The sequence below is a fragment of the Malaclemys terrapin genome, chromosome 2 (assembly GCF_027887155.1).
Source record: "Malaclemys terrapin pileata isolate rMalTer1 chromosome 2, rMalTer1.hap1, whole genome shotgun sequence".
NCBI lineage: Eukaryota > Metazoa > Chordata > Testudines > Emydidae > Malaclemys > Malaclemys terrapin.
The window spans coordinates 194,005,549-194,018,502 of record NC_071506.1 but is presented as its reverse complement, the minus strand read 5'-3'; the positions used below and the strand labels follow the sequence as shown (position 1 = coordinate 194,018,502).

Sequence of the window (12,954 nt, the reverse complement as noted above, 5' to 3'; positions counted from 1 at the left end):
GCAGAGGTCTTGGCTACCTACAAACCCTGTAGCCACAAAGACCCTTAATAAGGCGTAACGAGTGGGGTACCGCAGGGGTCTGTTTTGGGACCGGCTCTGTTCAATATCTTCATCAACGACTTAGATATTGGCATAGAAAGTACGCTTATTAAGTTTGCGGATGATACCAAACTGGGAGGGATTGCAACTACTTTGGAGGACAGGGTCATAATTCAAAATGATCTGGACAAATTGGAGAAATGGTCTGAGTTAAACAGGATGAAGTTTAACAAAGACAAATGCAAAGTGCTCCACTTAGGAAGGAAAAATCAATTTCACACATACAGAATGGGAAAAGACTGTCTAGGAAGGAGTACGGCAGAAAGGAATCTAGGGGTTATAGTGGACCACAAGCTAAATATGAGTCAACAGTGTGATGCTGTTGCAAAAAAAGCAAACATGATTCTGGGATGCATTAACAGGTGTGTTGTGAGCAAGACACGAGAAGTCATTCTTCCACTCTACTCTGCTCTGGTTAGGCCTCAGCTGGAGTATTGTGTCCAGTTCTGGGCGCCGCATTTTAAAAAAGATGTGGAGAAACTGGAAAGGGTCCAAAGAAGAGCAACAAGAATGATTAAAGGTCTTGAGAACATGACCTATGAAGGAAGGCTGAAAGAATTGGGTTTGTTTAGTTTGGAAAAGAGAAGACTGAGAGGGGACATGATAGCAGTTTTCAGGTATATAAAAGGGTGTCATAAGGAGGAGGGAGAGAACTTGTTCACCTTAGCCTCTAAGGATAGAACCAGAAACAATGGGTTTAAACTGCAGCAAGGGAGGTCTAGATTGGACATTAGGAAAAAGTTCCTAACTGTCAGGGTGGTTAAACACTGGAACAAATTGCCTAGGGAGGTTGTGGAATCTCCGTCTCTGGAGATATTTAAGAGTAGGTTAGATAAATGTCTATTAGGGATGGTCTAGGCAGTATTTGGTCCTGCCATGCGGGCAGGGGACTGGACTCGATGACCTCTCGAGGTCCCTTCCAGTCCTATAATCTATCTATGAAAAAAAAAGAGGATTTGGCAATTGCTCTAAAAATATGACATTTATGAGCTTTCTATTTAAAATGCATAAAACAAAACTATCAGCAGGAATTATGCTATAATGAATATAACAACATCTTCTAACAAACTTTACCCCTTATGTCGCATTTCAGAAATTATTCATAAAAAAATTCTATATCTTGGAAGATTTGGCTGAAATGAAGGCAAGGGTAGCCCCTGCCAGGCATATCCTTCTTACAAGCACACAAGGCTTTAAAATGATCTTCATTAACTCAGGCCCAAATCCTGCAATCAGATCTTGCAGCCAGAGACTTGTATCTCTGCAGAGTCCGGCTAAAGTCAATGGGCTCCACATGAGCACAAACATCCATCTGTATGGATTCAACTGCCTAATCAGGGCCTTAGGCCCAATTCATCAAAGCCCTTGAGCACATGATTCAGTCCCATTGACTTCAGTGAGATGTAACCATATAGCTAAGTGCTGAAAATGGTTGGACTTATTCACATTTCAACTTGTTTTGTTGAATAGGGGCCTTAGCTATCTTCCTCTCCAATACCACAAGCGAAAATATCTTTAAGGTCCACCTCTGCTTGAGAGCATCAGGAGGTCTTTCAAACAAATTTTGGAGTATAGGCAAGTAAGTTGTATAAGAGGAGAAATGTAGCACTGGTAAACACTTTAAGCTCCACACGATTTTGTAGAAGTCATCTCTGAGATTTTTCAAGAAAATATGTGCATTTTTTTTTCATATTTAGATGTATAAATTGTGTATCCCCTTCTTACAAATACATCTTCAGATACAGTGAAAAGGACCAACCCTCACAAATAATAATCAATCTTACACTCCTAGAAGAGGAGAAGGGACTTGCACTGTTCCCTAAAGGTCAGTAACCTATGCCTCCACTGAAAGAATCAGAGAAATGAATAAAGGAAACTGGGAAAAATTATCAAAATGTGAATGGTTGATAAAGAGAGAATACTAATTAAGGTCTAAAGAGATCTAAGAGTTACCAATGATCTGCTAATAGATGCAGCAGAAGGTTAGATGACTATAGCAGACCAAGAGGTATTCTGTAATACTGAGTCAGTGGCAGAAAGTTCAACAAGAGAAAGTGAAAGAACCATCATCCAGATCCAACGCACTCTGAAGTCAATGGGAATCTTTCCATCAATTTCTTGATCTTTGGAACAGGTCTTTTACAGTTAGGAATCACTTGGCTCTGCAAAGTTAAACTTTTGGTAGTAAGGCTGATCACACAGACCACGTGATTTTCTATCCCATTTTGCTCAAGCACAGTGAGATTCTTGCCAAACCCTCTAGCATGGTCTTTTGAAAAGATGGGCTTCAACTTTTAGTGAATTGAGAAACTATTTGTTATGGTATAAGGTTTGAATCAACTCAAGTGACTAAGTGAAGCTCCACTCTCTGCAGCTGCATTATGAGATAGCGGCACACAAAATATGCAATTCAGTGCACATTTTCAGTATGTGTAACATTTTAATGGTTTATCATTAGAAAAATCTGTTCACAAAATTCTACAATAGAACACTAAGTTAAGTTTAGAGTTTTACTCAAAATACAATTAAGCTTGGAAGGATAAAATTTTTCTTTTTAAATCGATAAAGGTCAATTTCACTGCACCCATAAAAACTGACAAAAAATATTTCCATCATTAATCTAAATTTACAGACAGACAAAGAAAGACAAATGCTGCTTGAGAAATTATTAGAATTTGATTTAAATCTATTTATTTTGAATATTTTCACGTGATGTTAGGACATTTCATATATTACATATTATAATGCTTTAACTTTTGAATCTCAATGTCTGCTGTCATTAACTAATTACTAACTGACCCCTAGTTGTTTGACCTCCCCATAATTTTGTACAACTGTGAACATTTAAATAGATAAAAAAAGTGTAAAATGCTTAAAATTAAACATTGATATTATTAATTGAAATGATAAAAAAACAAAAATCTAATTCTGCCTAATCCCTAATTATAATATATTGGGGGGGTGAAATCCTGGTCTTATTGAAGTCCATTAGAGTTTTGCTTTTGACTTCAAAGGAGCCAGGTGCTCAGAACACTCTGCACATTCAAAATTATTGACTTCTATGATAATAAATAATTGACATATATAAACCACTGTTACCCAAGATGTGCTAAAAACACCATTATGCAAAATAGAGCAATTTCTTAATGTCTTTTTCAGTACACTGCATTGTGAATACTTTTGCCAGCAGATTTCTACATTTCCCTTGGTGCATAGCTGATCAGCCAATGGGAATTTTCTAATATTTTGGTTTGCATAGTCCTATAGGACTTTACTATTTCTTCATATACATTTGCTTCAATTTATTTTCCCTTGACGGTGTTGTCTGGTTTAATGGTAACCGACATGGTGCTTTTTGAATGGCACGTTCTTCTGCACTGTTAGCCAGTTGAAAAATATGAAGTTAATTTTTAAACAAAATTAGTTTCCAAGAGGGCCCATTAATTTCCCTTTGAAAATGTGTGTATGAGTTTTTCTGCTCCCCATTTTGTTTCAAGGGCTCTTCTTATCAAGAGAGAAATATAACTAAGACCCCCAATCCTGCAAAAACCTAGGCACACGCTTAACTTCATGAACTGCGAGTAATCCCACAGGCTTGACTTTAAATGGGACTACTCAGAGTGAATTAAGTTAACCATGTGCATAAGTCTTTTCAGGATTGGAATCTAACTGACTGACTAAGAGGGGAAACAAGAAAACTGTACACAAAATATTGTCAAATGCACGAAGTAAATAAACTGAAAAAGCAGAGGTGGAGTTTTTTCTCTTCTATTTATGAAGTTCTTTCAGTTACAGTAATATTAGGTGTTATTTGTAACTATCGTAGGTACAAAACTCAGAGGAAAAAATGTGACTTTCAGGTTGATCATGACACTTTTATATTTTATGTTCATTAATGTACTTCAGCCGTTATACTTCCATCTCCAGCTTCAACCTGAGTTTTCAGAGCTCATTTCTCTATATTAAAAACACCACAAACCTCAGAAAGTGGAACATTGCTCCACTTTTTGATTGTTCTTGCTGATGAAAAAGATTCCCACCTTGGTAAAGAAATAAGAATCCAGGGCATCTCATGCACCTGTCATTCATTTTACCTCCTCTGTGTTTGTAAACCCAAACACCTTGTGGGAACATGCTTTATCGTTTTTAGTGGTTCCATAATAATCATCCCACTAAACACTTGGAAGAGGAGCTGTTATCTCTGAGCTGGAAGAAAAGTGACTGGAAATGATTTAATCAACTGGCACTGGAAGATCTTTAATATGCCCAGATTTGCTGCAGGTATTGGCTAAACAGCTATTGGATTGATTTCAGCTGGAACACTTTATCATTCTTCCCGATCATTGCAACACTACTATCAGAGGAAAACTGCAGCAAGATTGTCTTCTGGAATACTAAACTTTCTTAAGTCTATTTGATTGCATGTGTCCAGTGCTCAGAACACTCTGCACATCCAAAATAATTGACTTCTATGATAATAAATAATCTACATATATAAAACACTGTTCCTCCAAGAATCTCTGAACACTTTGCAAACATAAATTAGGCCTTATGATAATCCAGTGATTGAATCATGAATTATTAGTTGTATTAGGTCAGATGCACCAGTAAGGTTGCTTTGTGCTGCACTGGCCATATAAAGTAGCCATAATAGCATCTTAGTTGGCCATCGGTTATGGCTGTTTTGCATGTGTAGAGCAGTGCAGTGTATGTACATTTTTATTATTATTATGTACATTGTACATGTTGGAAGACTGAAGCACTGGAAAAAATAAGAGTTGCACAGGGGCACATAGCAAGTCAGGGGGCAAAGTTGGGAATAGAATTATTGTGTTCCAAATCTCAGTGTCACACTATGACCACTAGACGACACTGCCTCCCTTTCTTATATAAATTGCTGTTTAAAAAACCATTAAATGTAACAGCAGTTGCATATAGTCAGTGTCTGTGCTCCAAGCACACGAGAAGAGAACCCAATGAGACATCTTGGCCACAAAGTATGTTATTTGGAAAGAAGATCACTTCTTATAATGCAGCTGGCTCTTGGTATGCCACAGCTCATCTTTTTTCATAACCTCTGGATCCATGCAGTGCTTCTTAACAAACTTAATAATGTGGTCTCCGCAAGAAAATGACAAATTGTGCTCTGCCAGGGAACTGACAAAAGAAATCCCTGCCTCCGTTACCTCAAATGTACTCTCTGCAGTGAAAAACCAATTTATCTTTTCCCTTGCAACGTGCTTTCTATTCTGCCATTGTCCCACTAACTTCTTGTGTCCCTGCCATCAATACATCTACCACAACTAAAAATCATACCCACAAGAATTTTTTTTAAAAAGTGCCCATATTTAACTTTCAACAATCCAGTCAAATGCTTTAATCCAGATGCTCTGGAATGCTCCTGGTCTTTTGATTCCCTCTGCATGTGCCTTATGACATCTTCTGTATTCTCATCTTCCCTGCTGTGATACAGGCACAAACAAACAAAAAACACACATGCACAGAAAGTTATTAAAAGCAGGTTAACCCAAACATATAGGAGTCTGCAGCTGTGAATGATGAACTACAAACTGCGTGTTAAAAGAAAATAAATAAAATTGAATTAAAAAAATAAATCAATCCTGACCCAGACTGCAGATGATTAAGAGTGAAATCATACAGGAAGACCCTGACTACGCTGCTGCAGCACAATGTTTACACACAGTTCTCCGTAGCTGGGTGCTAACACAGCTTCCCTTCCCAGGGCAGACAGGGAACCGCCAAACAACAATTTTGTAAACTAGGTTATAGTCTGGTTCATTCCTGTCTACAATGGCCAGGGAGGCTGTCTTAGCACCATGCTGACAAGACGCATGTATAAACATGGTGCTTGCAAATGTAACTATGCCGCAAGTGTAGACAAAGACAAGGAGAGAGAACAGACTGGAAGCCAAAAATTAGTGTACTCATGGAAAGATACAGATTATAAATACACTTTTAAAATGTCAGATATCCTTGTATATAGTGTGGATCTGCCTCTGGAGGTCAGTTTGTAGCAACTATTAAACTTCAACAAAGTTAAAAGGGTTACAAAGTATTAAGCGTGGCCACAAAACGTGAGTCAATCATATGCAAATTGCTAGTGTGTTTCTTTCCCATGTAACAAAGTCAAGTTTGAAAGCAATTCCAGAGGCCAAATCCTAATCTGGTGTAAATCAGCATAGCACCAGAGATGTCAATGAGTCTACATAGATTTACAGCAGCTAAGGATCTGGCAGAGGTCCCTTGTTTCATTGGCCAGCACAGGCTGGAAGAGTTATAGAAGTTACATTCAGAGTCTTTGGTAAGTAAATTGTATAATGATAGAAATTAGAGATGGAAAAGACCTTTTAGGTCATTGAGGTTTTACTTTTGAATATAAAAACAACTCAGCTTCTACAGAAGAATATTCCACAATCTGACAAGTATCAGGGGGTAGTCATGTTACTTTGTATCCACAAAAACAATGAGGAGTCCAATGGCACCTTAAAGACTAACAGATTTATTTGGGCATAAGCTTTTGTGGGTAAAAAAAAAAACACTTCTTCAGATGCATCAGATGAAGAAGTGGGGTTTTTAACCCACGAAAGCTTATGCCCCAATAAATCTGTTAGTCTTTAAGGTGCCACCAAACTCCTCATTGTTTTTCCACAATCTGACAGATCTCACTGTCAAAGATTTTTTCCTGCTAGTTAACCTAATTTTGTTCTTAAACCCATCACTCCTAATTATTTTACCTCCCTTTGTACCATCCTAAAGAGTTCCTCTCCCTGTGTGTTATTTATACTCTTCAAACACTTGCAGATGACTATCGCTTGCCCTCTTTCTCTATCCCAGAATGTAGATATATTGCATTCTTGTAATCTGTATCCACACTTTAAATTTGACACTTCAGTCAATTTATTCCTTTTCATTGTTCCCTGAACTCCTTCCAATTTGGGAAAGAGAGACAGTTATCACCTCTCTGCTCTAGGACATTAAGCCTGTGCATGCAGGCTAAAAAAAATCACACTGATTTATATATAATACTTTAAACTGGAATTTCACTGTACAAACTGATTGTTAGGTTTTTCAGCATTACTGACATTTCTCTCTCCCACTGAATATCTGCATTTCTAGTTATTTCCCCCCAATGTGTCTATGAACTTGGATTTTCCCATTCTGAGCCAGATTCTTCCACTCTCACTTACAATGAGTCGCAACTTATACTACAATTGCCAGGGGACTATAGTGCTACTCAATGTGAGTAAGGGCTGCAGAAATTGACCTTTTGTTATTAGAGCTTTATCTACACTTGAAAGTTAATTTGGATTAAGTTAAGGCGTGAATTTAAAGCACAAGAGCTATTCCTGAATAATTTAATGTGTGGACACATTCATACTGGAATAAGAGTGCCTTATTCAGATCTATTTTAATCCATTTTGAAAGTGCAGGGAGCAGAGACACAGAGGGAGCTGGAGGAGAGGCTGAAGCAACACACAAGATTGGGCTGGCCATCATGAAGAGGTAGGGACAGCTCTCCCCACTTCAGATCCCAGTGGAGACACCCTACCCAGTGGACAGGCAGGAGCACACGCACCAACCACTGGGATCGGGAGCAGGGCTGCATTGGTACATGATGCCAGATACCAAGGGGCGTGAGAAGGAAGGACAGGGCACTGGGCACCAGCCAGCAAGGAATGGCAATAGGAACTGCTGGGATACCCCTTCCCAATCTGGAGCTGGCTGCCACTGTCAGTAGCTCCCTTCGCTCCCCGTCATGCCCCCATTCACAGTGAGCTTCCGAACCTCCCCGCACCCGCCTGAAAACCAATCTGAATTATTTTTTCATGTAAGATTTTATGAGACACTGTATCAAATGCTTTTCCAAAATCCAATACATTGCATCTACTATATTCCTAGACTTTATTGATGATTTCTCTTAATCATTTTCCATTATTTTAATAGGGGCTGAATTTATTACCAGACAATATTTTCCAGTAATTTCCTTCCTTTCTTTGAAAGTTTAGTATTACATTTACTTTTCCAAATTACCTGTTGTCTCGCCCAGTCATCAGTGACTTCTCAACAATAATTGTCAGAGCATTCAGTAAGTTCACTAGGTAATTCCCTTCATATCTTAGAATGACTTTCACCTGGTCTTGATGTCTGGTATATGTGCACACTTTCCAAATATTCCCTTATCTGCTTCTTAACAAAAGCTACATTTAAGAAATCTTCATTACTTTCTAATTGTTCAACCTCTTTATATTTTGTCAGTCTTAAAAGCAGCTCAGTAGCTCTGTCTTTTTACTTAGTAATTCCACTGATTTCATCCCTCTCCTAATTGATTAAAGAGCTTGTTTGCTATTGTGTTTCTTTCCACCTTGATACCTTTATAAAAAGCCTTTCTTATTCGCCTTAACCTCTTGGTTATTCTTGCTTTTTGCGCCATTGCTACCCATCTCTATGATCTTTAGTTTCATCTTTATATTCTTTTTATATTCCCTTCCACTTTTCCATTTACTGTACAAGTTCTTTTCACTCCAAAATGTTTGAGCGGTATCTCATGAAGTCACCTTGACTCTTCCTCCTAACATTCTTCTTTTTCTGATGAACTGATGGTGGAGTATTGCCTACAATACCGTTGTTTCAAGCATCCACTGCAGCTCCCCCAAAGCAGACCAAGGAGCCACAATACTGACAAAGGTGAGAATGTCACCACTTTAACTGCAGAGCCATTTCAGTGATGTACCTGCTGATTCATGGGGCTCTGTGCATGTGTGTGTTACTTTATAACAAAAAACATGGTTCTCTGAATGAGGCAATGAGTAAAAAACCCAAGATCTCAACTCGGAGAAGCTAACTCTGGCAATCCTTACCTGTTGACAGTAAAACTGTCCTCATCCCTGACAACTTTCCAAAATACACCTGCTGGACTCATTGACTTGAGGTCAATGGGAGGGAGTTTTTTATTGCACAACTGTATGTTAAACCTAAAACTTGGGTAGGTCAGGTGGGGTGAAGGAAAACCACCGCAAGGGAAAGAAAACACTTCTTCAAACCCTAATGCAGAAACTGAAAAATCAGGTACATGAATAAGCAATAGCATTCAAGTACCTGACTTAGACAAGCTTTTCTACATGGGACGGTGTGAGATTTAAGCATGTGTGAGATTTTGGGAGCGGGGTCTGTCTTTTCGTTGTATGTGTATACAGCGCCTAGCATAACAGGTCCCAAGTCCCTCATTCTATGCACTGGAGTAATACAAATAATAATTACTTCACCTTTCCCTCCACTGTCTAGTGGGTCTATAGTGCTCTAGGAGGCCCAAACAGGGAGCTGTTCCTGTGCTCAGAAGCACTCTCTGAGCTTGTGAGAGTGCAGACTGCAGCAGCCATCTTCTTGTTCTGTGTTTGTACACCACCTAGCACAGCGGGGTCCTGATCCATGACTGGGGCTCATAGGCACTGCCACAATACAAATAATAAAAAATAATTCTGCCTGTCCCCTGTCCAAGGAGACACAAGAGGCAGATTCTTTGCTCTCTCCCCTTTTGCACTTCTGCACGAGGGTCAGACACAATCTGACTCCAAACAAGCAGGTGACATCACATGGAATTTATTTTTCTACCCTGGTTAGAAGGCAGAGTCAGTTGTGGTCATCCACATTGCCTGGCAAGTCTGGGAAACTTCCAAGCCATGAGACAACAGGTTTCCCGCGCCTGAACTGTTTGATGCTCCACTGAATGCAGGGGCACTTTGAGAGATATGCTAACACCCATATGGAAAAGCTGTTGAACACAAAGGTTGGAGGTCAAAAGTTTAAATGGTCATGATAGAGATGACAGCAGTCTCTTTCTGGTCAATCACATCAAAGGGACTGTCAGTTCTTATACTACTACTGAAGATCTTTTGGAACCTATTGAAATTCTAGCACATTTATTGCACACTGGGAGCATAAAAAGACTTTTTGTTTGTTTTACAGCTTCTTGCCAAGCACAGATGAGGTATTATTTTAACTGTTAACTGCAAAGTTTATGGTCACTCTAACAGCTATCAATCTAGATCTTATGGTCCCCCCATCTCTATAGCATTTGAGTTTGCCAACTTATTTCATCATGCTGCTTTCATCAAATGTGCCACTGAACATAACAGATCATACATTTAAAGAGATGTGCACCACATTCTATTGGTGATTTGAACATCTGCTCCTATGCATCTTTCCCTAGCTTAATGCTGAACTGAAGGAATCTAGTACAGTAGTTTCAACAAAGTTTGGAATTTCTTCTCCAACGACAACAACAACAACTTGATGAAAATATGTGGCCTTTATTGTATAGAGCTAGAAACATCTACTCCTGAACTACACACAGTCACACATTTTTATTTATTGATTATACATTATTTTGTGTTACTGTTAGGTATAAAGGCCCCAAACTAGGATCAAGGCCCCACTCTACTAGGATCTGTAGAGAAACATACTGTATTAAGAGATGGTGCTGAAGAGGTTAATTTAAATAGAGAGGACAAAGGCTGAAAGAAAGGAAGCATTATTATCCCCATTTTACAGATGGCGTATTGAGGCAGAGATTGACTGATGCACCCAAGGGAAGACTGTGGCAGAGTCAGGAATAGAATTGGAGACTACTGAGACCCAGTCCAGTGACATAACCACAAGACCATCTTTCCTCTCAGACCTTCCTTCCTCTCAAAACTTGTGTTTGTGGTTAGGTCAAAAACTTCATTGCAGTACGTGTTCCATGCCTTGTACCAACCATTGTCAGCTAGCTGTTTGCCAAAACCAAGACCCAAGTTTGCTTGTTACTACCTTCCTCAAATTCCTGTTCTCCTCTCTACAACAAGGTTTAGCAGTATAAGTTATGCTCCTAGCCTTCATCTGGCTAGGCAGAAACAGATGTCCATATATTCTGACATGATCTTATTTCAAAGAGGGGACTTTGGGTTTCCAATGATCTTATAAAAGCCAAAGCATATGATGGCACTCAACAGTAATTTCTAATTAGGAGGGTTTTAATCAAATTTAAATGTAGCCGAGTTTTCACAGGTAATGAATAAATCCTGTTTTTAAATCATAATAATCACGTAGAATTCACCTGGCAGCCACTCCCCTTCATGGCAGCATCCTGAAGAATCCCCTACATGAGTAGTAGTGATCACAAAACGCCTATAGGAGGTTTCAGCAACATCGGTTTCAGCCCAGTTTATTATTTAAACAGTTCCCTAACTACTCTTCCCAGAGGTAAGCTGCAGCCAAATTGTTTTCCTTCACTTCACAAAGCAGATATGCGTGGCTTATTTGAACAGCTCTAAAGTTTACTTTAGTCTCCCTTTAAATACCTTCTACCACATATTTCAAACAAACAGTTCACTTCATTAGAAAGGCAAACAGTTTAGCCACAGAATACTAGCACTTGAGAAGAATCACACTGGGCAGAGAAACCCTCTGCCCCTGAGTAAACACTTCCTTGTCTTCAGCTCTAAGCAGCAACCATGTGGAACTTCACTTCAAAAGCCTTTTCACAAATACTTCACACATCTATTTGTAAGTAAATGATAACCCTGAAAGAGATTATCTGCAGGGCGGCAAGCTTCTGATGCCTATCAGCGCTGCTGTATGGACAAAAATAGGAGGTCTAACTGTCCATTTCCAGCTAAAGGCCAGTTATGAAACAATAAAATTAATGACAACACAGAAGTACAGTTTAGCCTGAATACCTTTAACTGGATAATCAGTATTGCCTCAGTGATGTGTGGTGGCAAAATTGGCCTTGTAACAGAAAGCGAGTCTCATCCTTAGCTACAGAGTGGCTACTGCATCCACGTCATTATTTAATGTTAAACTGGATCATACATAAAAGGAAACAAAGTAGTCAAGAGAGACAGTACTGTTGAAATGAGTTGCTAAGTTGTTAAACTGCTAGAAAAAGAGCTGCACATAAAGAGTTGCAAAGCTAAACCATCACTGAAGCACCTTACTACGTACATTGATGAAGTAATAATATATATAGTAAGCTATTTCTTTTTGGACAACATTTACAGTGAAGTTAAAATGCATAAGGAAAGCAAGGAAAATTGACTGTCTATTATAAATTCCAAGTAAAGAGAACAAGGGGGTGGGGATGGAAGGGAGAAGAAGGACAAATGGACACAGAGATACAATGGAAGATAGCCAACGCTAAAAGGCCTATTCTCCCCTGGATAGATGCACACAACTCCTATTGACACTTATGGGACTTACACTCACCTGTCGAGAACAGAATACACCCCTAAGAGAGTAAAGCATTTCAGAAATAGTGAATTTGCTGTCATTCCCTGCTGCTTTTACTTTTCTGTCAGAGGAGGAGAAAAGGTTTTGATCAAAATATCGGTATTTGTGTGTTTAAATGAAATGACACAAGACGGCTCATTACACATAACTCAGAATTCTCACAGCACCACTCACTATCACCATATTTGAAGCAGTCACCCCCACCTTAAAAGACAGAAACACTTGGCAGCAGACATGAAGTATAGACCAATTGACATAGAGTTGTCCAAGTTTAGCATAACTTGCCCAAGCTGTAGACAATCAACTAGCTATGTCCTCCTAAATCCATTCCCACCCAAAAAAAAAAACAGTAAGAAGGGAGTTACGGTTGAGAGTATATATCAGTAACTTAAGGGTAGAAAAACTTATAAGAATGTTGCAATTATCAAAAAGAACCATTCAAAAACTAGGAAACAAAGAGTTAAGGTTACTATTTAATTTTTTTTTTTTGAAAATATGGTAATGAAGAGTTTAGGCACTCAAACAACCGTACCCGTACACTTGTAACAACCCTTGCCTCCCATCATC

The 12,954-nt window shown here is 38.9% G+C and overlaps 1 protein-coding gene across 4 annotated transcripts in view; it reads right to left on the bottom strand.

The window, feature by feature from the left end:
- Positions 1–12,954, bottom strand: part of GLI3 (GLI family zinc finger 3) — a 253,463-nt gene that overhangs the window by 121,650 nt on the left and 118,859 nt on the right. The gene's annotated exons all lie outside the window — the stretch shown is intronic.